General features: G+C 46.9%; 1 protein-coding gene and 1 pseudogene across 11 annotated transcripts in view; both read right to left on the reverse strand.

The window, feature by feature from the left end:
- LOC139408501 (neuronal cell adhesion molecule-like) overlaps positions 1-25,191 on the reverse strand; it is a 110,420-nt gene that overhangs the window by 53,508 nt on the left and 31,721 nt on the right. For 6 of the 11 annotated variants that reach the window (XM_071152552.1, XM_071152516.1, XM_071152499.1 and 3 more), the window contains exon 1: positions 127-237. The exons of the other annotated variants lie outside the window; for them this stretch is intronic. The gene's annotated coding sequence lies outside the window, so the exon portion shown is untranslated. Of the gene's footprint in view, positions 1-126; positions 238-25,191 lie in introns of those variants that run through there. 11 annotated transcript variants of the gene reach the window in all.
- The window catches only part of LOC139406233 (piggyBac transposable element-derived protein 4-like), a 33,347-nt pseudogene continuing 26,726 nt past the window's right edge, over positions 18,571-25,191 (reverse strand).

Raw genomic sequence — 25,191 nt, forward strand, 5'->3', positions numbered from 1 at the left:
GTTCTGCCCCAGAACAAGGCAGTTAACCCACTCTTCCTCCGGTAGGCCGTCATTGTAAATAAGAATTTGTTCTTAACTGACTTGCCTAGTTAAATAAAATAAGATTTTAAAAAGAGTTTACATTACCTGTCTCTCTGGTTCTGTCTGCAAGAACAAATCTCCCCAGTGTGTGCGTGTGTGTGTGTGTCTGGTGTGTGTGTGTGTGTGAGAGAACAAAGTTAGGTCTTTATATTCCCAGTGGCTGTGTACACTACTGGAGTGACAGTGAGAGAGAGGGGGCCTGTATCACATACACAGCCACCTCCCCCTGGCCCTCCCCCCCGGCCCTCCCCCCCCCGGCCCTCCCCTGACCTACCCTCCCTCCCTCTCTCCCCGCACAGTGGGATTAAGACAACCTTTTGTCTCTCTACAATAGGGGTTAAACATTTCCTGGTATCAAATGAACGCGGCCAGAATACACTCAGAGGCAGGGTTTTTTCAGCCCAAATATATTTTTTTCCCGGGGGATGGAACAACACACATGCCCGTTGCATAATTTGAAGGGGAAAAAAACAGGAATATATCGCGCAAAACAAATTCAATTCAATGAAAATGTTATGGTGCACTGAATATCAAACATGTTCTAACTCACACCAACAGACAGCTCTGTCAACCGCCCTCCCGCTGTTCTGACTAGTTGTAAAAAGCACATGCAACAGTACATCCAACAAGATAAAAGAAAATAGCCCAGAGGCAAGAAAAACTAAACCATTCCTTCCCATTGTTGGGTTCTAACTTGAAATATACATATCCCCGTGTCTCTATTAGAACGTACGTTGACTGCGTTTGATGTACAACACGTGTACAGTACATGTTGGGGGCTCAATGAAAGTGGAATAGGAGCTGTGTGAATGGAAAGCTACTGTGAGAGAAAGGGGGAACAGGGTCTGTTAAGTGAGCTGAACAGGAAGTCACGGATACACATCGCGGTGACGGGAATAAAGAGGAGCCGCTCCGAGGCGAATCGCCAGCGGAAAAACAACAGCACAACAGCAACATTGGGAAACAGATAAGCAGTTCCAAGACGTCGTGCCCCTCCTTTCGTCCTGCCACACACAGGATTGTTAGATCGTGTGCAAAAAAAGTGCGAGGCAGATGAGGCACCCAGCGGGTTGGAAACATTTGGTTTGAACTTTGTCCCGTTGTCCGTTTGCGTTTTTACCCTGTTTGTTCAGAACCGAAAACACTTGACCAACCTGAAGACAGTCTTCAGAGAGGGGGGGGGGGGGGGGTCATCGGCTTCATCAAATAGCCCACTGTTGCTGTAACACACTGTAAAAGCACCTCTGCGAATTCAACAACAGAAAAAGCGAAATGCCTCAAGGCACCTCAACTCAACAGTAGGCCCATCCGATGACATCTGATCTAGCTGGTTTAGATGAACGTCTTTTTATTGCCCACTCCTCCCTCCCGGTATTGTTGCCGCCGTTTCAAAGAATAGGTTTGAAAAAGCCTTTTTGACGTCCGTTAGCTATGGTTGCAGTAGGCAACAATGGCAGGGAGTCCTCCCTTTGACAGAGTCACTATCCTATGTCCTCCCCAACCCAGAATAATACTCCTCCCTTCACAAAAGCAGCGAAAATGTAACGTAATCTGCCTCAAAGTCATTGTCTGTCAGCCAGGTACAAGGAGTTTGGGGTCTGGGCTGAAGTGAACAAGCGGCACATTTAACTTTGTTTTTTCTCTCACAACTCTGTGATTATTCCCTCTATTTTCTGTCTCTCTCTCTCTCTCTCTCTCTCTCCCTCCCTCCGTTGTTGTTCCTATAGCTCAGTGTTATACATTGGGCTGTGAGACAGCTATATTGCCTGGATAGTGGATCTCTCTCTCTCTCGCGCGCGCTTTCATCCTAGCTTAGTGCTCTAGGTTGTTTCTGAGACAGCTATATTGCCTGGATAGAAGAAAGTGGCTAGCCGGGGGGAATCCACGTCTCTATTGAGGGAGCATGGCCAATGGCTTCATTACCTGGTCACTGTTGCATGTTATTGCTAGCAGCATATCATTTCCACCATATTCCCATAGAACCATTAACCTACTGTCTTTTTCATCGCCTCAATGGCCGAAACCAATGCCCTGCATTCGGAATGTAGAGCTATCTGCAGTATACCATGGACGCATGCCAAATGGTCAAAAGTAGGGCACTGGTCAAAAGTAGGGCACTAAATCAAATCCAATCCAATGTTATTGGTCACATACACATGGTTAGCAGATGTTAATGTGAGTGTAGCGAAATGCTTGTGCTTCTAGTTCCAACAGTGCAGTAATATCTAACAAGTAATCTAACAATTCCCCAACAACTACCTAATACACACAAATCTAACAAGTAATCTAACAATTCCCCAACAACTACCTAATACACACAAATCTAACAAGTAATCTAACAATTCCCCAACAACTACCTAATACACACAAATCTAAAGGGGTGAATGAGTATATGTACATATAAATATATGGATGAGCGATGGCCGAGCGGCATAGGCAAGGTGCAGTAGATACAGTATATACACGTGATACGAGTAATGTAAGATATGTAGAAATTATTAAAGTGGCATTGTTTAAAGTGACTAGTGATCCATTTATTAAAGTGTCCAGTGATTGGGTCTCAATGTAGACAGCAGCCTCTCTGAGTTAGTGATTGCTGTTTAGCAGTCTGATGGCCTTGAAATAGAAGCTGTTTCTAAATCTCTCGGTCCCAGCTTTGATGCACCTGTACTGACCTCGTCTTCTGGATGATAGCGGTGTCAACAGGCAGTGGCTCGGGTGGTTGTTGTCCTTGATGATATTTTTGGCCTTTCTGTGACATTGGGTGCTGTAAGTGTCCTGGAGGGCAGGTAGGTTGCCCCCGGTGATGCGTTGTGCATACCGCACCACCCTCTGGAGAGCCTTACGATTATGGGCGGAGCAGTTGCCGTACCAGGCGGTGATACAGCCCGACAGGAAGCTCTCGATTGTGCATCTGTAAAAGTTTGTCAGGGTTTTGGGTGACAAGGCAAATTTCTTCAGCCTCCTGAGTGAGGCTTCTTCACCACACTGTCTGTGTGGGTGGACCATTTCAGTTTGTCTGTCATGTGTACGCCCAGGAACTTAAAACTTTCCACCTTCTCCACTGATGTCCCTTCGATGTGGATAGGGGGTGATCCCTCTGCTGTTTCCTGAAGTCCACAATCATCTCCTTTGTTTTGTTGACGTTGAGTGAGAGGTTGTTTTCCTGACACCACACTCCGAGTGCCTTCACCTCCTCCCTGTAGGCTGTCTCGTCGTTGTTGGTACTGCTGTTGTGTCGTCTGCAAACCTGATGATTGAGTTGGAGACGTGCATGACCACGCAGTCGTGAGTGAACAGGGAGTACAGGATAGGGCTGAGCACACACCCTTGTGGGGCCCCAGTGTTTAGAATCAGCGAAGTGGAGATGTTGTTTCCTACCTTCACCACCTGGGGGCGGCCCGTCAGAAAGTCCAGGACCCATTATACTGTGTATATATATATACAGTGCCTTGCTAAAGTATTCGGCCCCCTTGAACTTTGCGACCATTTGCCACATTTCAGGCTTCAAACAAAGATATAAAACTGTATTTTTTTGTGAAGAATCAACAACAAGTGGGACACAATCATGAAGTGGAACGACATTTATTGGATATTTCAAACTTTTTTAACAAATCAAAAACTGAAAAATTGGGCGTGCAAAATTATTCAGCCCCTTTACTTTCAGTGCAGCAAACTCTCTCCAGAAGTTCAGTGAGGATCTCTGAATGATCCAATGTTGACCTAAATGACTAATGATGATAAATACAATCCACCTGTGTGTAATCAAGTCTCCGTATAAATGCACCTGCACTGTGATAGTCTCAGAGGTCCGTTAAAAGCGCAGAGAGCATCATGAAGAACAAGGAACACACCAGGCAGGTCCGAGATACTGTTGTGAAGAAGTTTAAAGCCGGATTTGGATACAAAAAGATTTCCCAAGCTTTAAACATCCCAAGGAGCACTGTGCAAGCGATAATATTGAAATGGAAGGAGTATCAGACCACTGCAAATCTACCAAGACCTGGCCGTCCCTCTAAACTTTCAGCTCATGCAAGGAGAAGACTGATCAGAGATGCAGCCAAGAGGCCCATGATCACTCTGGATGAACTGCAGAGATCTACAGCTGAGGTGGGAGACTCTGTCCATAGGACAACAATCAGTTGTATATTGCACAAATCTGGCCTTTATGGAAGAGTGGCAAGAAGAAAGACATTTCTTAAAGATATCCATAAAAAGTGTTGTTTAAAGTTTGCCAAAAGCCACCTGGGAGACACACCAAACATGTGGAAGAAGGTGCTCTGGTCAGATGAAACCAAAATTGAACTTTTTGGCAACAATGCAAAACGTTATGTTTGGCGTAAAAGCAACACAGCTCATCACCCTGAACACACCATCCCCACTGTCAAACATGGTGGTGGCAGCATCATGGTTTGGGCCTGCTTTTCTTCAGCAGGGACAGGGAAGATGGTTAAAATTGATGGGAAGATGGATGGAGCCAAATACAGGACAATTCTGGAACAAAAACCTGATGGAGTCTGCAAAAGACCTGAGACTGGGACGGAGATTTGTCTTCCAACAAGACAATGATCCAAAACATAAAGCAAAATCTACAATGGAATGGTTCAAAAATAAACATATCCAGGAGTTAGAATGGCCAAGTCAAAGTCCAGACCTGAATCCAATCGAGAATCTGTGGAAAGAACTGAAAACTGCTGTTTACAAATGCTCTCCATCCAACCTCACTGAGCTCGAGCTGTTTTGCAAGGAGGAATGGGAAAAATCTCAGTCTCTCGATGTGCAAAACTGATAGAGACATACCCCAAGCGACTTACAGCTGTAATCGTAGCAAAAGGTGGCGCTACAAAGTATTAACTTAAGGGGGCTGAATAATTTTGCACGCCCAATTTTTCAGTTTTTGATTTGTTAAAAAAGTTTGAAATATCCAATAAATGTCGTTCCACTTCATGATTGTGTCCCACTTGTTGTTGATTCTTCACAAAAAAATACAGTTTTATATCTTTATGTTTGAAGCCTGAAATGTGGCAAAAGGTCGCAAAGTTCAAGGGTGCCGAATACTTTTGCAAGGCACTGTATATGCCATTTGGGATGAGCCCCACATTTTCTGTCACATTTCAAGTAGCTTCATACTGCAGTAGGATTGCCTATATGATTCCATCGCTTCACTGACTGGCAAAAGATGCAAAACCGATTAATTGTCTTGGAATGTAACAGTTTTAACATACTTGCATTGGCATAGGCCCTACAGTCCCCTGTATTTTCACAGCATGTAACTTCTCTGCATGGCATCCCTTTAGCTAAGAATGTTTTATAAAGAAACACATTATTCATTCATTCCTGTGTCCGGAATCTCCGGACATCTTTCAGAAATACGATTGAGGTATGAATTACACTATGAAATTAATAAAAAGGGGCCCATATTTCACTGAGTATATGCGGCATGATCGAGCAGGTCTAATAGGCATTATGTCTGCACACTGACTCTGTTGAGGACAGACACTAGGAGATCCCTGATGGCCCATTGGCTCCCTGAGACTCACACTGTGTTGCCGTGGGCACCCTCCTTCGGCTTTGTCACAGAAGCAATGGAAGAACAATATTTCAGTGGCAACTGCAGCATATTTAAATGGCAACTTTTAACAGAACAAAGTTCAGTCATGCAATGGATGGCTGGAGTCGTAGTAACAGGAATGGTGTGTGTGGGGGGTAGAGTGTGTGCGCGTGCGTGTGCGTGTGTGTGTGTGCGCGTGTCTGTGTCTGTGCGTGTGTGTGTGTGTGTGTGTGTGTGCGCACGCGCGCGTGTGTGTGTGTGTGGTGGGGGGTCAGTGTGTGCGTGTCTGCGTGTGTGTATGTGGGATAGAGGAGAGGTCTCTTTTGGGGTTCTCTCTATATAGATGTCTGAATGGGAGTGAAATATTATTGGCTCAGTAGGATAATAGGGGGAGGGTCCTCTCGAAGCTATTAGGGCAGGATGGGGGGAGCTTGTTGAAATACTTCAAAGAGTGAAAAAGACGAGTATTGAGCGAATGATTTAACGTTTTATATGGATCGTTGGTTCTTCAAACTGATTTCCGACGCTTGTTGCATTGTTTGTTCACGTTGTACAAACAACCAGTGTCGTAAAATATCCGTATAATGTAATTGTATTTCAAAAATAACTTTCCTCGTACAGCACTTGTTAGTTGTTTTTTTTGCCTTTCCTATCAATTATTGAATTAACATAAGTGATACAAAATGTACATGGCAGTGCATCCCAGGTTGTAATCCTTTTGTCTTATAAATCTAACACATGTTAACTTTAACTGGCCCCCACCACAATAACTGCAGTGGTGGCTAACTTCAACTCTGTCGACAACATTCCCTCCCATGACAATAGTAACATTCATTTAGGGCTGGCACAGTTACCGTATCACCACATGATACTGTTATGGATGAAGACAGCCATGGAAATAGAAATGACCGTCATAACCATTTACATAGTATCAATGATAATTATCGTTATTAATATGATTTGAACATGTTTGGGGAAAGAGCAGCTTGACTGAAGATGGGGCGGCCAGGCTTTGTGCAGTTGAGTCTGTTTCTGCTGTAATATGGACTCGACAGTCACATGAACTCTACCAAGTGACGAAACTTTGTTGCTCCTTGCTGAAACAGGTGTCGTTGTCTTCAGTCGCCTTGGCAACGCGGCACAGGCTCCATGCCCATAGGGGGCACAGCGGCAGATTTGTCCGGTTTCTTTTGTTGTTTCTCTGTAATACTACTAGCCAACGAGTCATTTTATGATGTTGTCTTGAGCTAGTCCAGATAGGTCCCCTCCCAGCCTCATAAATAGCTACCAAGAAGCAATTTCAGGCTATCAATCAAGTTAGAGTAGCTATCATAGCTAACATGCCTGCTGGCAAGGTTGGTTGACTTTAGAAAAGCAAGCGAGAACGTCCTTTCAATCTTTTACCCAGATTTGATGTGGCCCTTACGAAAAAAAGATTGCAGTCGGAGTGCAGTATAACTGCAGTATGCTGCAAATACTGTGTCCAAAATAAGTTTTTTTTTAAACTGCAGTAATTTTTGCAATGTAACTGCAGTTAGAGTGCATTGTAACTACAGTTCAACTGCAGTACAGTTATTCTACAATTACTGAGTCCAAAATACCACAGTCGACTGCAGTTACTGCACTTTTACTCCAGTTTCAAAACTGGAATGTTTTTTTTGTAAGGAGAAGCATCTTTAGTAAAGAATAAATGAAGAACCGCCAGTCAGGAGGATACAGAGAGCTCAAGAGTTATGTTAGATGTGCAGAAATGTTTGACATAGATTTAAGCGTAATGATTATGGCTCTAGATTGCATCCATCCTCACATACTCTGTGACCCTTCCCTGCAGCACATGCTGCCAGGAGCGGAGGAGACGAGAATTATTATTATGATTCTATATACATCATTTCAATTTTAATTTTAATTTTTTATTTCGACCAGTTATATTATTGTGAATGCAGTCATTTGGCTGACCAATAACGTCATCCAAAATTCTGTCATTTTCTGTAACTGTCTTTGGGAACGTCAGCATTAGAGTGACACAGTTACATGGTGGCATTTATGACACAGGGCTGTGGTTCAGAACATGGACAATTGGTTAGACAATGAGGCAGAGTTCTTAAGGGAATTTACATGAATTACAGAAAGAGACCCGTTGGGATGGCCACGACCTCCCTAAGAGCTTTTTAAATCTAAAGAAGACTTCTGTCCCTGCCTCCACACACACAGAGAGAAGCATACACGTGCACACACAAATTGTGAACACACATGCGCACGCACGCACAAAGAATGGTCTGATTGGTTTCCATGGTGCTATGAGGCTCACTGTCAGAGATGGAGCGTTAACATGCCTCAGTGGAGAGAGAGGGAGGGAGGGAGAGGAAGAGGGAGAGAGCGAGAGACAGACAGAGAGAAATAAAGAGCGAGAGACGGAGAGGGAGAGGGCGCAGGCAGTAAAACACAAAATAAGACGCAGATCCTTTTGAATAGGAAAGATTTACCACCCACAGCCAGCAGACTAACCACTCAGGTTAAGGGCCTGTATTGTCCTGTATCCTATTTCTCTGTTCCACTCAAACAGACTGGTTAACAAGGACTGGAGTCCTTCTAACCGGAAAGCAAACCAGTTACTGTTTGTTTGTTTTTTGTAGCATTTAGATATAGGCAAATTTGCTATACACTGTAAGAAAGAAAAGTAACTGCCTAACGCATTAAAGACCTGGGGACGTGGCTCCTCAAACATCTCCAACGGTCAGCAGAACTCAAATCAAAAAAGTGGTACTAACTCATATGTCAATAAGATTAAGTTATTAGATGTCACTTGATGTCTGAAATGATTGCTTGCAAGTTATGTGCTCGTTACGCGTACTGTGAATTGGTCTGTAGCTTTTATGTTAACTCCGGCAACCCTCTCAATTGGACAAGATAATATTATTAGAAAACATAATAATAATGAATCTGTAACACAAGCAGTATCATTGCCAACTCACTCAGATTAGGGATCCCTGCCTTGGCTAATCAACACAACAACATTATTGGCTTTCCAGTTCTGAATCGTGCGTGGGCACATATCTGTGCGTAAACCAGGCCTGGGATCATTTCCACGTTTGCCTGAGAGTGTGGGTAAATGTACGCACCGACGTGAACATGCGTACGCACAAGTGCCAAGTGGTGGAATAAAGGGACTGCTTGTCAAGCGTAGAATGGGGGAAAATATACGTGGAAAATAATTACAGAATTTTTTCGATTTCATTGTAATTTCCATTGTGAATTCGTGCAACATATCTAACTATATAATATCATTTGACCACATCAGTGCATTTGTCACAATAGTAACAACAATAGTACTATAATGGGAAATCGAATGAGAGATCTGCATTTTGCAGAGAGTGCATCTTTACAGACTGGCTGATCAGATATCGTTTCACAAAACCCGTTTCATCTGATTTTTGGGGAACACTTTTCTTTGACACCCAGTGTCATAACATGGCACGACACAGTCATAACCATGTCGTAATGTAATGAAAGCTGACATAACTAGGTGTCAGTGTCACAACAGGTGTAAATATATGTGTCATGACAGTGCTATGACCATCTTATAACAGGTTTTGACACATTATGTCAGCTGTATATGGCACGGTTATGACCGTGTCAAGTGTTACCAGATTTGACCAGACCTGCCTTAAAAAGGCAAACACATGCCATTCCAGTGCACATCCAGGTGCCATCCACCGTCGGTCAGCATCTCACAGCCCTCAGAAGAGCCAACGTTTCGGATGCAAATCATCGTCAAAAACGAACAGTAGCACGTACCGTGTCAGTACACCATCGCACAACAGGTTGAAGTCAAGAGGGGTTCCTTTGCCATGACGCCCGCAATATGTTCCCCAAACTACGAACGAAGCCATAGACGGCACCCACATCGTCATACAAGAACCCTCCCCCCCAAAAAACGATCTCAACTATGTGAACAGAAAAGGTTGCCACTCTTAATGTGCAGGTGACGGGTTATGTGACGCTGCTGAATGTGGTGGCGAGGTGGCCAGGCAGGTTCATTCTGCCGAACGGCAACGCTGGCTTATGCCGCCGACAGGAGGGGGCCGGTGAGGATGGATGGCTTATTGGTGAGTGTTGCCTACTCATTTGGAGTAGATTTGTCATTGCTAAAGCAACTTGAGTTATCCTAATGGTCCTCTCTTTGTAGCTATGTTTCTTTAATTTTTTTACGGGTCAAGCCACAACTGAGCCAAATAAAACCTTTTGGTTGTACAGCATTTTTGACTCTAGCACCTTCTATTTCTGTCTCGGGAAAGTCTTTTTTTGGTAGCTTTTTGGGTTGAGCGGTTGTATTTCATGGTACGGCGTTGGAAATTCCCCACAGGCTTTAAAGGGATGATTTTGACCATATATGGTAAATTAGGGGTGTTTCAAAAAATGCAAATGGCAAAGGTCGTGCACGAGCACTGAAGCTGAGAACAATTGGTTTTCATCAATGGTTATTTCCTACCGGTGTGCATATGACGCTCGTAGGTTTGTTTGATAAATCACACTTTTACATGCATACGAACATTCTAAATTCAGTTCGTAAGTACTATTTTAGACTAGCTTCTACGCAATATTGATACATGAGGCGACAGGCTTTATTGAGTGACTTGCCAAAAATATGGGCATACAGTATGTGTCAATATCTGACATTCATATGGTAATGGAATGAACCTGGCAGTTACAATATCGACAGCTTCACAGAACAGTACGAGAAACAGTCAAAGAATGGCCTAGTCCCAGATCTGTTGGTGCCATGATGCCTGGCGTAACAATGACCATAGGAGTTAGCAAGACAGCACAAACAGATCTGTTGACCAGACTATTAAAAGAACCGTTCACACAGAAATGTAAGTGTACATAGGCCATGGGTGAGATATTCAGTTTGGTATTTTGCATGATGTTGTCTTTGTTCTGAAGAAGTGGTTATCCTCGGATCTGAGAGGTCACAGCTGAAGACACACAGGGGATATGGAAGAGTTCCAAGTGGTTTCTGCAGTAACATACAGCATAGGGGAGAGGGAACACACACACACACTTCTGCGGTAGCACACAGTGCAGGGGGAAATAGCCTGCTGGGTGAGAGGCCTGCTCTATATGCTGCATACTGTCACCAATAAAATCATCTCTGGTCCAGTGAGCACAGCTGTGTGTGTGTGTGTGTGTGTGTGTGTGTGTGTGTGTGTGTGTGTGTGTGTGTGTGTGTGTGTGTGTGTGTGTGTGTGTGTGTGTGTGTGTGTGTGTGTGCTTGCATTACTTTCCACTAGAGTGCCTTTTTTCATTTACTGGGCTTCGTGCGATCAATGCTGTGTAGAGAAAATCAGCCAACCTGTTCATTATCCAGTGTCAGAGACAAACACTGGTCTACAACTGCTTACACTAAAGAGGATGCTGACCCTAACACACACATACACACCGGGGAGCCCCAGTAGCAGCCGTTTTGCCCTCACACAATACACAACACAACACATATCACTTAATTTACATAAGAGTGACTGGCTAACTGGGTTGGCTGGCTGTAGTATTTGGTTGCGGTAGTTGGGTGGCTATCTTTAACAGCAGCTGAAGGAAAACAAGGCTGCATGGTTGTGATTTATCTAGAAACAGGAGGCGATGTTGAAGTAAGTGTGTGTTTGTGACAGCAGGAGGGAAATGGGTTTTCTCCTTTCCTCCTCCTCCTTTTCATCTTTCTCTCCGTCCTCACCGGGAGGCCAGCTCTCTCACCACCTGCCCCCTCTCCTTACGACGCTCCCTGAGACGTGAGGGAACATACAATGCATTCGGAAAGTATTCAGACCCCTTGACTTCTTTCACATTAAGGTTACGTTACAGCCTCTAAATCTACACACAATACCCCATAATAACAAAGCAAAAACTGTTTTTCTTCGAAATTGCTGCTAATTTATAAAAAATATTTAAAAAAAATGTAATATCATATTTACATAAGTATTCACACCCTAAAGCACTTAGACAGCAATTACAGCCTTTAGTCTTCTTGGGTATGACGCCACAAACTTGGCACACCTGTATTTGGGGAGTGTGTCCCATTCTCTGCAGATCCTCTCAAGCGCTGTCAGTTTGGATAGGGAGCGTTGCTGCACAGATATTTTCAGGTCTCTTCAGAGATGTTCGATCAGTCCGGGCTCTGGCTGGGCCACTCAAGGACATTCAGAGACTTGTCCCGAAGCCAATCCTGCATTGTCTTGGCTGTGTGCTTAGGGTCATTGTCTTGTTGGAAGGTGAACCTTCTCCCCAGTCTGAGGTCCTGAACGCTCTGGAGCAGGTTTCCTTCAAGGATCTCTCTGTACATCCCCACAGCATGATGCTGCCACCACCATGCTTCATCGTAGGGATGGTGCCAGGTTTCCTACAAGGATCTCTCTGTACATCCCCACAGCATGATGCTGCCACCACCATGCTTCACCGTAGGGATGGTGCCAGATTTCCTACAAGGATCTCTCTGTACATCCCCACAGCATGATGCTGCCACCACCATGCTTCACCGTAGGCATGGTGCCAGGTTTCCTCCAGATGTGACGCTTGGCATTCAAGTGTTCAATCTTGGTTTCAGACGAGAGAATTTTGTTTCTCATGGTCTGAGTCTTTAGGTGCCTTTTGGCAAACTCCAAGCGGGCTGTCCAGTACCTTTCAATGAGGAGTGGCTTCCATCTGGCCACTCTACCATAAAGGCGTGATTGGTGGAGACCTGCAGAGATGGTTATCCTTCTGGAAGGTTCTCCCATCTCCACAGAGGAACTCTAGAGCTCTTTCAGAGTGACCATCAGGTACTTGGTCACCTCCCTGACCAAGGCCCTTCTCCCCCGGTTACTCAGTTTGGCCCAGTGGCCAGCTCTAGGAAGAGTCCTGGTGGTTCCAAACTTCTTCCATTTAAGAATGATGGAGGCCACTGTGTTCTTGGGGACTTTCGATGCTGCAGAAATGTTTTGGTACCCTTCCCCAGATCTGTGCCCTGAAACAATCCTGTCTCTGAGCTGTAAAATAAGGTATTTCTGTTTTTTAATTTTAATACATTTGCAAAAATGTCTCAAAACCTGGCTTTGTCGTTATGGGGTAGTGTGTGTAGAGCTGAGGATTGTATTTGTATTATTATTCATTTTAGAATAAGGCTGTAACAAAATGTGGGAAAAGTCAAGGGGTCTGAATACGGAATATTTCCCGAAGGCACTGAAAAACATGCACGCACGCACACACACACACACACACACACACACACACACACACACACACACACGTCATTGTACATATGAAAGGTGACGCGCTAACACTCCTCTCTAAATGGCACGCTTTCAATGAAACGGCACTACCCGTGTAACCTTGGAAACCGCGCACGACTAGTCAGGCTGCATAGCTGGAATCCTCATGGAGTTTTGAGGTATTTGGAAATTGAACCTTTCTGACCCCCAAACTGGTAAAGGAATAGCAATCAGCACAGCAGTCAGTGAACCTTCGCCTAAAAGCTTTTAATCCTGGAGTCTGAGAGTCACAGAATAAGTGAACTAAGTATTCACACCTCCGTAAAAAAAAAAAACTGATGGCAAACAACTGCCCGGATAATAAATAAGTAGTCTAACCATCTATCTCTCTGTTCCCAACAAAAACGCCAGTGCACATAGGCTCTTACACAGCACCATAAAAATAATGTGGTGGTAAGAGATAACCAATACAAAGAAGATGAAACAGATAGATTTGAGTAAAAAGGAGCGAGGAGAAAATTGCGCACAGGGTGAGAGACGTCAGGGAGAGGGCGAGGGAGAGATGAGAGGTGGTGAGGGAGAGGAGAAAGAGGGAGAGAGAGAGAGAGAATAAGGGGTGAAGAACGGGTGACAGGGGATGAGCGAGGGAGACCTGAGATACAGGGTGAGCTGGGCGAAGTGGAGGCAGTGCGGGAGAGGGGGCAAGGGATGGAGGGAAGGAGAGGGGGGAAAGGGATGGAGGGAAGGAGAGGGGGCAAGGGATGGAGGGAAGGAGTGGGGGCAAGGGATGGAGGGAAGGAGTGAGTGAGAGGGGGCAAGGGATGGAGGGAAGGAGTGGGGGGGCAAGGGATGGAGGGAAGGAGAGGGGGGCAAGGGATGGAGGGAAGGAGTGGGGGCAAGGGATGGAGGGAAGGAGTGAGTGAGAGGAGGCAAGGGATGGAGGGAAGGAGTGGGGGCAAGGGATGGAGGGAAGGAGTGAGTGAGAGGGGGCAAGGGATGGAGGGAAGGAGGGAGGGGGAGCTGGCGTGTGTTGTGAGCGGTGAGCCTGGGGAGATGAGAGACGAGAGGTATGGCCTGTTCTGCCCTGTTCTCAGCCTGTCTCTCTCTCTGTTTCTGGCCCAGGTGAGGGAGACCAGAGTAGGCAGGCCCAGACCAGCCCCAGGCCAGGCAGATTGACGGGGCAATGCCAACTGTTTCAGGAGGAGGAGGAGAGCCCACCTCCACCCTCTCATCTCTCCCCTGTCCTCTCACCATGCTATCAGTGGGCCCAGTGGAGGGAGACCAGACCATGCCAGGCAGACAGACTGGTGGCCACCCCTCGACTCCAGTCCCCTCTTCCCTGTCCTTTTTCCTCTATCCACTCTCCATGCTTCCTGATCCAAAACAGAACACACACACACATCAGACCAGGCAGACTGACTGGCGGCACTGCCTGCCAGCCCCCCAAGACCCTTCTCTCTCCCCTTTCCCCTCTCCTCTAACCAGGCCATGCTCCATGCTCCCTGGTCCAGGTGACAGCCCAGGGACAAGGGGGTGATAACATCCACCCAGCAGCCTGGTTTCTCATCCAAGTGAACAGACAGTAAAGCAGGAGGTGGGTGTGTGAGTGAGTGAGTGTTGTACCTGTATACATTATTATTATTACTACTGAAATGAACTGTATTTCATTATCCTCATTGCATTGTATTGTATTTACTGAAATGCTCTACCGCCATACTGCTTTGGTCCTCTGTAGATCAGTTGGTAGAGCATGGCACTTGCAACACCAGGATAGTGGGTTAAATTCCCGGGACCACTACAATGTATACACGCATGACGCATGACCGCAAGTCGCTTAGGATAAAATCTGAATTTGAATTTCAGAGAGAAAGAGCGAGTGAAAGAGAGAATAGTCACCCCCACAACCCAGCACTGATCACACCCAGGTCCCACAACTGCACTGCTCCTCCATCATTGAGAGGGATACATTCACAGAGCTGGAGAGAGACATGGTGGAGCTCAGAGAGCTGGTCCACACAATCCAGACAGAAAAAACACACAAAACAGACCAGAACAACAACCCCCCCAACAAGACCCGGGGGGCAGAAGGTGGAGATGGACGGCTGTCTGAGAGAGCTGGCTGCTCTACCGACTGAGGTGAGAGAACTTAAAGAGGCACACGTGTCACTGAAGGACGAGGTCAGAAAGCTGAGGTGTGACAGAGAGCAGGACACTCCCCCAGAGAAGCCAGCCGACCAGCCCACCTCAGACCCGGACCACAACCTCAACACCACAATGTGACAGACAACACAGGACCCACCAACCCAACAGACCCCACCCCTCCTAACAGCCCCCGTGTCAGCTCCCCCGATAGCCCCTCCTGACGACCCCCCCCCCACATCCACTGAGGACACACAAAATCCAGAGATTGTGCTTCTCATTGACCCAAATGGCAAATACATTCAAGAGGATAAACTTTTTCCCAAACACAAAGTGGCTAAACTCTGGTGCACAAACACTATGCATGCCCTGGAGCTGTTGTCAGAGGACAGACTAGGGTCCCCCAGCCACATCATAATTCACATGGGCACAAATGACCTGAGGGCCCAGCAGGAGAGGGTGGCAACGGCACTCAAGCGAGTGACTGAAAAAAGCTTCTTCCACTTTCCCCAACGCACAAGTGGTTATCTCTACCCTGCTACCACAAAAATACTTTCACCCTGCCACCATACAGCGGGTGAATGCAAGCATTCCGCGAGACTGTGCCTCAAAACCTAATGTATACCTGGCCCACCACTCCACCCTGGACTTGCACAGCCTTTACAACCAGGTCCACCTCTATAAGGCAGCAATCCCAACTTTTTCCAGGACCCTGAAGGACGTTACCCTCAACCATAGCCCGAGCCCCTCACACAAGAGCAACAGAGCAACGGACACCCCGCCCAGACCAGCAAGACACCCTCCCAGACCTGCAAGACCCCTCTCGAAGGACCTGCACCGAGAGAACCCAAGCCAAGAGGACCTACACCCAGACCACAGCATGACACCCCAACCAGCGAAGACCACCACAAGCAAACCCTGGCCACACTCTATATAGGCCACCCATATCAGACCTATACCACTTCTGCCCACCCCATGCTACCCCGCCCCTGGAGCAAGGACCTCAACATGACAGCTGGACATATGCCAAGGCTGTGAGCAGAGCAACAGAGAAGAGATTCAGTGGGTATACTAATTAGGTATAGAGCAGACCTAACCCACTCTATTAAATTAGACAAAACAGGAACATTTTACATCTGGCTAGAAATTAATAAGGAAATGATCTCAACAGAGAAAAGATCTCCTCCTGTGTCCCCCCAATAGAATCCCCATACTTTAACGATGACAGCTTCTACATCCTAGAGGGGGAGATCAACAATTTCCAGACTCAGGGACATGTACTAGTCTGTGACGACCTAAATGCCAGAACTGGACAAGAACCAGACACGCTCAGCACACAGGGGGACAAACACCTACCTGGAGGTGACAACATTCCCTCCCCCATATTCCCCTCTAAACGCAACTTCGACAACATAACCAACAAAAACAGGTCACAACTTCTGCAGCTCTGTCGGACGCTGGGTATATACGGTACATAGTCAATGGTAGGCTTCGAGGGGACTCCTATGGTAGGTACACCTATAGCTCATCTCTTGGCAGTAGTACTGTAGACTATTTAATCAGTGACCTCAACCCAGAGTTTCTAGGTAGCCTAGTGGTTAAAATGTTGGGCCAGTAACCAAAAGGTTGTTGGATCAAATCCCTGAGATGACTAGGTAAAATTCGGTTGTTCTGTTCCCTGGGCGCTGAAGATATGGATGTCAATTTTGGGTGCCCCCCACCTCTCTGATTCAGATGGGTTGGGTTAAATATTGAAGATATTCAGTTGAATACATTCAGTTTTACAACTGAGTAGGTATCCCCTTTCTCTTAGTGTTCACAGTCAGTCCACTAACACCCCTATCAGATCACAGCAAAATCACACTCTATTGGATTCTCCAATTACATTGAATACAACCCCTCTAACCCAAAAAGGCCTGTGGGGTTGATGGTATGATGAATGAAATGATAACATACACAGACCACATATTCCAATTGACATACTTAAACTGTTTAACATCAATCTCAGTTCTGGACTGATCACCCCAATCCATAAAAGTGGAGACAAATATGACCCCAATAACTACTGTGGGATATGCGTCAACAGCAACCTTAGGAAAATCCTCTGCATTATCATTAACAGCAGACTCATACGTTTCCTCAGTGAAAACAATGGACTGAGAAAATGTCAAATTGGCTGTTTACCAAATTACTGTACGACAGACCACGTATTCACCCTGCACACCCTAACTGACAAACAAACAAACCAAAACAAAGGCAAAGTCTTCTCATGCTTTGTTGATTTCAAAAAAGCTTTTGATTCAATTTGGCATGAGGGCCTGCTATACAAATTGAAGGAACGTGGTGTTGGGGGAAAAACATACAACATAATAAAATCCATGTACACAAACAACAAGTGTGCGGGTTAAAATTGGCAAAACAACACAAACATTTCTTTCCCAAGGGCTGGGGGTTAGACAGGGATGCAGCTTAAGCCTCACCCTCTTCAACATATATATCAAGAATTTGCGAGGGCACTAGAACAGTCTGCAGCACACGGCCTCATCTTACTACAATCTGAAGTCAAGTGTCTACTGTTTGCTGATAATCTGGTGTTTCTATCCCCAACCAAGGAAGGCCTACAGCAGCACCTACTGTAGATCTTCTGCACAGATTCTGTCAGATCGGGGCCATGACAATAAAACTCAGCAAAACAAAATATAATGGTGTTCCAAAAAAGGTCCAGTTGCCAGGACCACGAATACAAATTCCATCTAGACACCATTGCCCTAGAGCACACAAAAAACTATGCATAACTTGGCCTAAACATCAGCGCCACAGGTAACTTCCACAAAGCTGTGAACGATCTGAGAGACAAGGCAAGAAGGGTCTTCTATGCCATCAAAAGGAACATAAAATTCAACATACCAATTAGGTTCTGGAAGAAAATACTTGAATCAGTTATAGAACCCATTGCACTTTATGCATGTGAGGTCTTGGGTCCGCTCACCAACCAAGCATTCTCAAAATGGGACAAACACCAAATTGAGACTCTGCATGCAGAATTCTACAAAAATATCCTCTGTGTACAATGTAAAACACCAAATAAGGCATGCATAGAAGAATTAGGCCGATACCCACTAATTATCAAAATCCAGATAAGAGCCGGTAAATTCTACAACCACCTAAAAGGAAGCGATTCCAAAACCTTCCATAACAAAGTCATCACCTATAGAGAAATGAACCTGGAAAAGAGCCCCCTAAGCAAGCTCGTCCTGGGGCTCTTGTTCACAAACACAAACACAACCCACAGAGCCCGAGGACAGCAACACAATTAGACCCTAACAAATCATGAGAAAACAAAAAGATAATTACTTGACACATTGGAAAGAATTAACAAAAAAGCAGAGCAAACTAAAATGCTATTTGGCCCTAAACAGAGAGTACACAGTGGCAGAATACCTGACCACTGTGACTGACCCAAACTTAAGGAAATATTTGACTATGTACAGACTCAGTGACCATTGCTATTAACCCTCCCGTTGTCCTCCTATTATGCCTAGCACACAGTGTCCCCCCGGGTCACCCTGTCCCGTCTTGGCTAAAGGCCCAGTGGGCACAAGTTTGACAGTATGCGTGTGAACAGCCTTTGCAGATGTATTTCTTACACCTGCAGCACGCGGTGTAGGTCTTGGTGTCCTTCTTGGGTGGGCAGAGCTGACACCTCTTCCTCTTACTCGCCACCGGCGGGGCGGCTGGGGCGGCGGCGGCCGGGCCAGCGGCTTGCTCCCGGGCTGGCGGACGAGCCTCGGCGGTGGCACTCTGTAGGACTTTGACAAGTGCGGACGCGGCTTGGGTGCGGGGGAGACACTGCCTTCTTTGTATCAAGGGCTTCACGAGTGCCTTTCCGAGCTGCTCCAGGAACACCCTCCTCTTGTTCCGCTTCCCAGGCATCCAGTCGGGCTTGATCTCTCGCCATATGACAAAGGCGTTGTAGGAGGACATGTCGAGGATGTTGTGGAAGATGACCAGGGGCCGTCTGCAGCTGTAGGTCCCGACCACCTTGTCTAGGTTGTCCACGCCGCCCTTGTTGCAGTTGTAGTCTAGGATGAGGGCCGGCTTTCGGTCGCGGCGATCGCTAACGTCGGGCTCCGCGTGCAGCGTGCTCAGAAGTAGCACGTTCTTATTTCTCTTTGCCAGGTAGGACACTAGAGTGGCGGTGGGCGTGAAGGCGAACCTGGAGGACAGGACCTGTCTGCCCTTTGACTGGAGCAGCGCGGGCGGGAGCTCGGCCTTGTTCTTTCTCACCGTGCCCACCATGGTGAGGTTCCTCTCGAGGAGCCGCTGGCCCAGTTCGTAGGAGGTGAAGAAATTGTCACACGTGACGTTGTGACCGCCCGGCAGTCCCTCGGTCAGATCGAGGACGACGCGGGCGCCCTGGTTCTTCTCGGGGCCTCCGCCGGCCGCCTTGCCGGTGTAGACTTGCATCTTCCAAGCGTAGCTGGACTTGGCGTCGCAGGCCACCCACGACTTGATGCCGTATTTGGCCGGATTGCTGGGAATGTACTGTCGGAAAGGACAGCGTCCTTTCGGTGGGGAGAAGGGAGGGAGAGGAGATTAGCAGCGTCATCGTTAAAGCGGGGGCACTGCGTTTATGTTACACAAATCAAATCAAATCAAATTTATTTATATAGCCCTTCGTACATCAGCTGATATCTCAAAGTGCTGTACAGAAACCCAGCCTAAAACCCCAAACAGCAAGCGATGCAGGTGTAGAAGCACGGAGCCGCCGCCGCTACTGCGGATTGCTACTACTGCCCACGCTACTAGTGCTACCTCTCTATGCTACACGCACATACACAGATACATAGACGGTACCTCTGAACGGGACCAGTTGTTCGTCCACCGTCACGTCGGGCCCCGGGTTGTAGAGGGCCGGCAGCCGCTCCTCCCACAGGTCCCATACCTCTCTTATGGCCGCCAGTCTGTCGGTGGCGAGTCTGGCGGGTCTCGACTGGCGGTCGTCGAATCGCAGCAGCCTCGAGTACTTGTGAAACACCTTGAGCGGCATGGTGGCGCGGAACACGGTCCTGCCGCTCTCGGCGTCCCACAGGCTGGCCGCGGCCTCGCCTCGGGACCTGTAGACGCCGGCTAGGATCAGCAGCCCTACGTAGGCGCGCAGGTCGGTGGAGTCCATGGGTCGCCAGCCGTCGCCGTATTTTCTCACCCCCTGCAGATTTGTCATGTCCACAATGATCCTTTCTATCGCCGGTGTGACAAACAGCCGGAAGGCGGACTCGATGTCGAGCGCTCGCGACGCGGCGTAGGCCGTGGGGCCCGCGTCACGACGGAGCCGGGGCGGCGGATGGCGCGGGGCCGGTCCGGGCCGCGATAGGCCACGGAGGACCATTTGATTTTGCCGTTCTTTGACAGCAACGTCTCCCTTTGGGCTCGGGCGGCTGCCGCCGCGTCCTCTCTGTCTCGCTCTGGCTCTCTGGCTCTGTCTCGATCTGGCTCTCTGTCTCGCTCTCGCTCTCTGTCTGGCTCTGTGTCTCGCTCTCGGGCAGCGGCCGTGTCTCCCTCTCGCTCTTCCTCCGAAGAGGAGCACGACCGTGAGGCCGAGTCGTCGTCGTAGTCGTCCGCATCACGCTCGGGGTTGTATTCCTCACCGTCTTCATCTTCCGAAACGTCCTCCTCTTCGGATTCCAAGTAGTCTTCCTCGTCTTCTTGGTCGACACTGGAGGATATCTGTTCCAGGACCTGGGCCGCGCTCAAACAAGGACTGCGAGGCGTCGTAGGCGGAGGGCTCGCACTCGGCGGGGTCGTATTCCTCCTCATCATCGTCCTCATCATAGTCCTCATCTTCTTCTGCTTCTTCTTCTTCTTCTTCTTCTTCTTCTTCTTCTTCCTGACAATATTAGTAGCCTCTGTACGGCCGGCTTACAGTCGTAGGCGGAGGGCTCACGCTCGGCGGGGTCGTATTCCTCCTCGTCGTTGTCCTCGTCTTCTTCTTCTTCTTCCTTCTTCTTCCTTCTTCTTCTTCTTCTTCTTCCTGACAATATTAGTAGCCTCTCTACGGCGGCCTTACAGTGGCCACGTGAATGGGACGAGACAAGCGAACGGACGAGGCGCGCGGTCGGCCCTGTCTGCTCCTTCGGACCCTTCGGCCCATCCGGTACGCTTGGCTGGCCTCCCTGTGTGATTGCAACGAGGTCTTGCACTGAGTTCTTGTGGACAAGTGGTGCCAGGGTCACTCTGACCCGGCCCAGACACAGGGGAACAACTCGTAACACAGGGCCAGGGTCACTCTGACCCAGACCAGACAGTGGTAGGAGGGTTACAACATAAACCTTGCTAACGCTGCCGGGGTCACTCTGACCCACACAGACAGGGGGGAATCAACTCGTAACGCTGGCCGGGGTCACTATGACCCGGCCCAGACAGGGGTAGGGTATTGTAACAACAACCATACCCAAAAGGCACAATTTCCACAACCAAAGGAAGGCAGTGTAGCAGGGGGGCGTTTTTAGAATCAATACCCAAACTCACAAGGGGCCCAAGGGCAGTACCGCGGGCAGTACGGCACTTCGCACACAGGGCCCTTGCCCGGAATGTGGCGGGTGTCAATTTTGGGGCAGGACCTTTGACTAGTGTCCACCAGATGGTAGTATTGGGTCACTATGACCCAGACCAGACAGTGGTAGGAGGGTTACGACATACACCTTGCTAAGGCTGCCACTGTTTTGTACTTATATGTGTTTGGCCTGGTATGGTTCCCAATCAGAGGCAGCTGTCAATCGTTGTCTCTGATTGAGAACCATACTTAGGTAGCCTGTTCCCACCTGTGTTTGTGGGTAGTTGTTTCCTGTTTTGTGTTGTTTCACCTGACAGGACTGTTTCGTTTCTTACATTCTCGTTGTTATTTTTGTTTCGTGTTCTGTTATATTAACATGGACACTTACCACGCTGCGTGTTGGTCCGATCTTGACTACTCTTCCTCAGATGAAGAGGAGAATCGTTACAAATACCACAGTGTGCAATCACAGCAGCAAGATTTGTTACCTGTTGCCACAAGAAAAGGGCAACCAGTGAAGAGCAAACGGCATTTTAAATACAACCTATTTTTTATTGTTTATTTAACTTTTGTTTATTATCTAGTTCATTTGCTTTGGCAATGTAAACATGTGTTTCCCATGCCAATAAATCCTCTTAAATTGAATTGAAATTGAATGAAAGAGAGAGTGTGAGAGAGTGTAAGAGAGAGAGAGAGATTGAGAGAGAGAGAGTGAGAGCAAGGGCCTGTAGAGAGGTGTCACCTGTGATAGAGAAATTGAGTATTTACCTGATGTATTCGATATTAACGGTTAAACAATTATAATTAACTAATAGTAAGACATTTCTGTTCTCCTCATGCTGTGTCTTTATGGTCTCCACTCCCTGCAGCGAACCTGGGCGTATGGGTCACTAGAGAAGGCTTGAGCTGACAAACAAGTTAAAGACTGCATTCCATAGACAAGATGTGGTCGGTGTAACCTAGATAGCCTGGAAGAGTTTAGAACAATCCCTTATTGTTCTAATCATCCTGGCATCTGGGAAACTAAGAAGGGGTCAGGTTAAAACAGCACTGGGTTTGGATGACCAAAAGGATGAACCCAGGATGGCTTATGGTGCCACCCAAACTGCATGGGAGGGGTGGAACCAGCCATGACTAAGCATTCTTAGTGTCAGCTATATAAAGAACTTTGTCTGTAAAGGTTAGGCTACTCGGCCCAACAGTCAAGAGTGCTGGGTTGACTAGACTCATTATTGCAATAATTAATCGATTTTAAATAAAGATGAGTATTTGAAGAAATGACAATGTAGTTTGAATTTCCACGACACACCGCATCCTACCCTGATGTCGGTAAACGACCAGACCGGAACGAAACTCTACTAGAAGATTCACTCTGTGTGTGTGTGTGTGTGTGTGTGTGTGTGTGTGTGTGTGTGTGTGTGTGTGTGTGTGTGTGTTTCCTCATCATCAATCATCATCCCCAGCCCTCTGTACCTACATGTATCCATTTACCCAGCCAGTCCACTGTGTGTGTGGGGGTGGTAATGCAAGGATGTGCTGCAATGATGTTACCATGGGGAAGCATGCCGTGTGTCGTTTAATTACAGCACTAGGCCTGGTGCGGTCTCCTGGGACACAAACACACACCTGTCACTGGGTAGATTGTATGCACACATTATCAATTATTCACTCTCAGATAGGGACAGCAGGTTCCCTTTGAGTAACCAATAGTGTTTAACCAGGACCTGTGGTCACACAAACACACACACACACACACACACACACACTGTAGAAATACAGGTATCTGGGGACCCAGCCAGTACATAGGGAAATCCATTGGTTAGACTGGATAAAAGGGTGTCAAACAGTGGAGGCTGGTGAGGGGAGGGAGGATTGCTCATAATAATGGCTGAGACGGAGCTAATGGAATGGCATCAAACACATAGAAACCACTTATTCTGCTCCAGCCATTACCATGAGCCCGTCCTCCCCAATTAAAGCGCCACCAACCTCCTGTGGTGTCAAAATCATTTTGCCCCGCGGGCTGCAATTGGTCTTCACCGACCAAAAATGGATTGTACTTCCTTGCCATCAAAATTAGAAAAATATTGTCCTCTGTCCTTCACTTTTGGAACAGAGAGAAGCTGGAAGGTGAGAAGAGACTATAGGTCCATTATAATTTCTACACCGTTTCGATTTAGTTTTAGCCATTTCAATGTCCACTGAGAATGTTCTTTATTTATTATATTATAATTTCTCTACTCAAACCCCCGCTGGCCTTAACTTTGACAGATGCAGACTAGAGGGTAATGTGTTCTTGTTCCATAATGATTGATCCTCTATGATTACCACACAAATGGAATGGCTATGAAAACGGATTCCTTACCAACCACAGGTCATACGTACACAATGCTATTATACTATACTGTGTAAATCTAATCTACCCTGTGGTGTGTGTGTGTGTGTGTGTGTGTGTGTGTGTGTGTGTGTGTGTGTGTGTGTGTGTGTGTGTGTGTGTGTGTGTGTGTGTGTGTGTGCGCGTCTGACCACAGGCTTAACACGACACAATGACAATAGCATCGAGTTAGGGAACAGAGGAAGCAACGTCAAGCTGCAGCTATTAATAGACAACACCTTGAATAAAACAATGTCCCTCCCTGGGATTTCAATTCTGGCCATCACATGGATCCATCGAGGCTGTTCTAAGACAGGTTCACAAGGTTCACACACACACACACACACACGCACACACACGCACACACACACACACACACACACACACACACACACACACACACACACACACACACACACACACACACACACACGCACACCCAAACACACACACACATACACATACACATACACATACACTCAACCTGTTTCCATAGAGCTTTCATCTCTCTCTCTGGCCGTCTTCTCTTTTCGTGGATGAGATAGCTTTTCAGCTGTCCTAATTTCAACAGCAACAGGAGAATAGAACAGAAGAATGCAAATGTGTTCCATTGTTATTTACACAGTCAACCAGTTTCATTATCATATCACATCCGGCAGACATGCCAAAAACTGTCTTATGGTAGAAAGAAAAGCAGCATTGTTGTATTTCATTTCATTTACACTGATGAAATAAATATGATGTATTTCATATCTGGATAGTGTCTATGGATTGGCCTATGCGGAATCACTGTTTGACTGAATGGGGCTTGGTGGTACGATACAGAACAAAACCATACTAATACCTATCGGCTATGTTCAATGACTGTATAAATGAATGGACAAAGCCAACGATCACGTGACACCATTCATTCCTATGTGAAGACTCAATAGCACATTGAAGCCAAATGAAGTCGGTTAAAATGGCGTCTCATGGAGACATAACATTCACAGTTTGAGCTACTCCAGGAAGTGACGTTGCAGGCTATATTTCACAGAGGTTTAGATGGTACAATGATTCTGTGCACTATACTACCCCATTTTGTCACAAACTGAAATTAGGCATACTATTTTAGCAACCAGGAAATGGCAAGAGCAATTTCTGCATAATGCAACTTTAAAATAATTGATTCACTTTAGCAATAACAGCCAGAAGATGGTGTGTTTGGGGTGAGGGGGCTTGGACTTTGGGGAGCTTGTAAGTAACAATTGAGCTT

This window comes from Oncorhynchus clarkii, chromosome 1, assembly GCF_045791955.1.
Source record: "Oncorhynchus clarkii lewisi isolate Uvic-CL-2024 chromosome 1, UVic_Ocla_1.0, whole genome shotgun sequence".
In the NCBI taxonomy this organism is placed as follows: domain Eukaryota; kingdom Metazoa; phylum Chordata; class Actinopteri; order Salmoniformes; family Salmonidae; genus Oncorhynchus; species Oncorhynchus clarkii.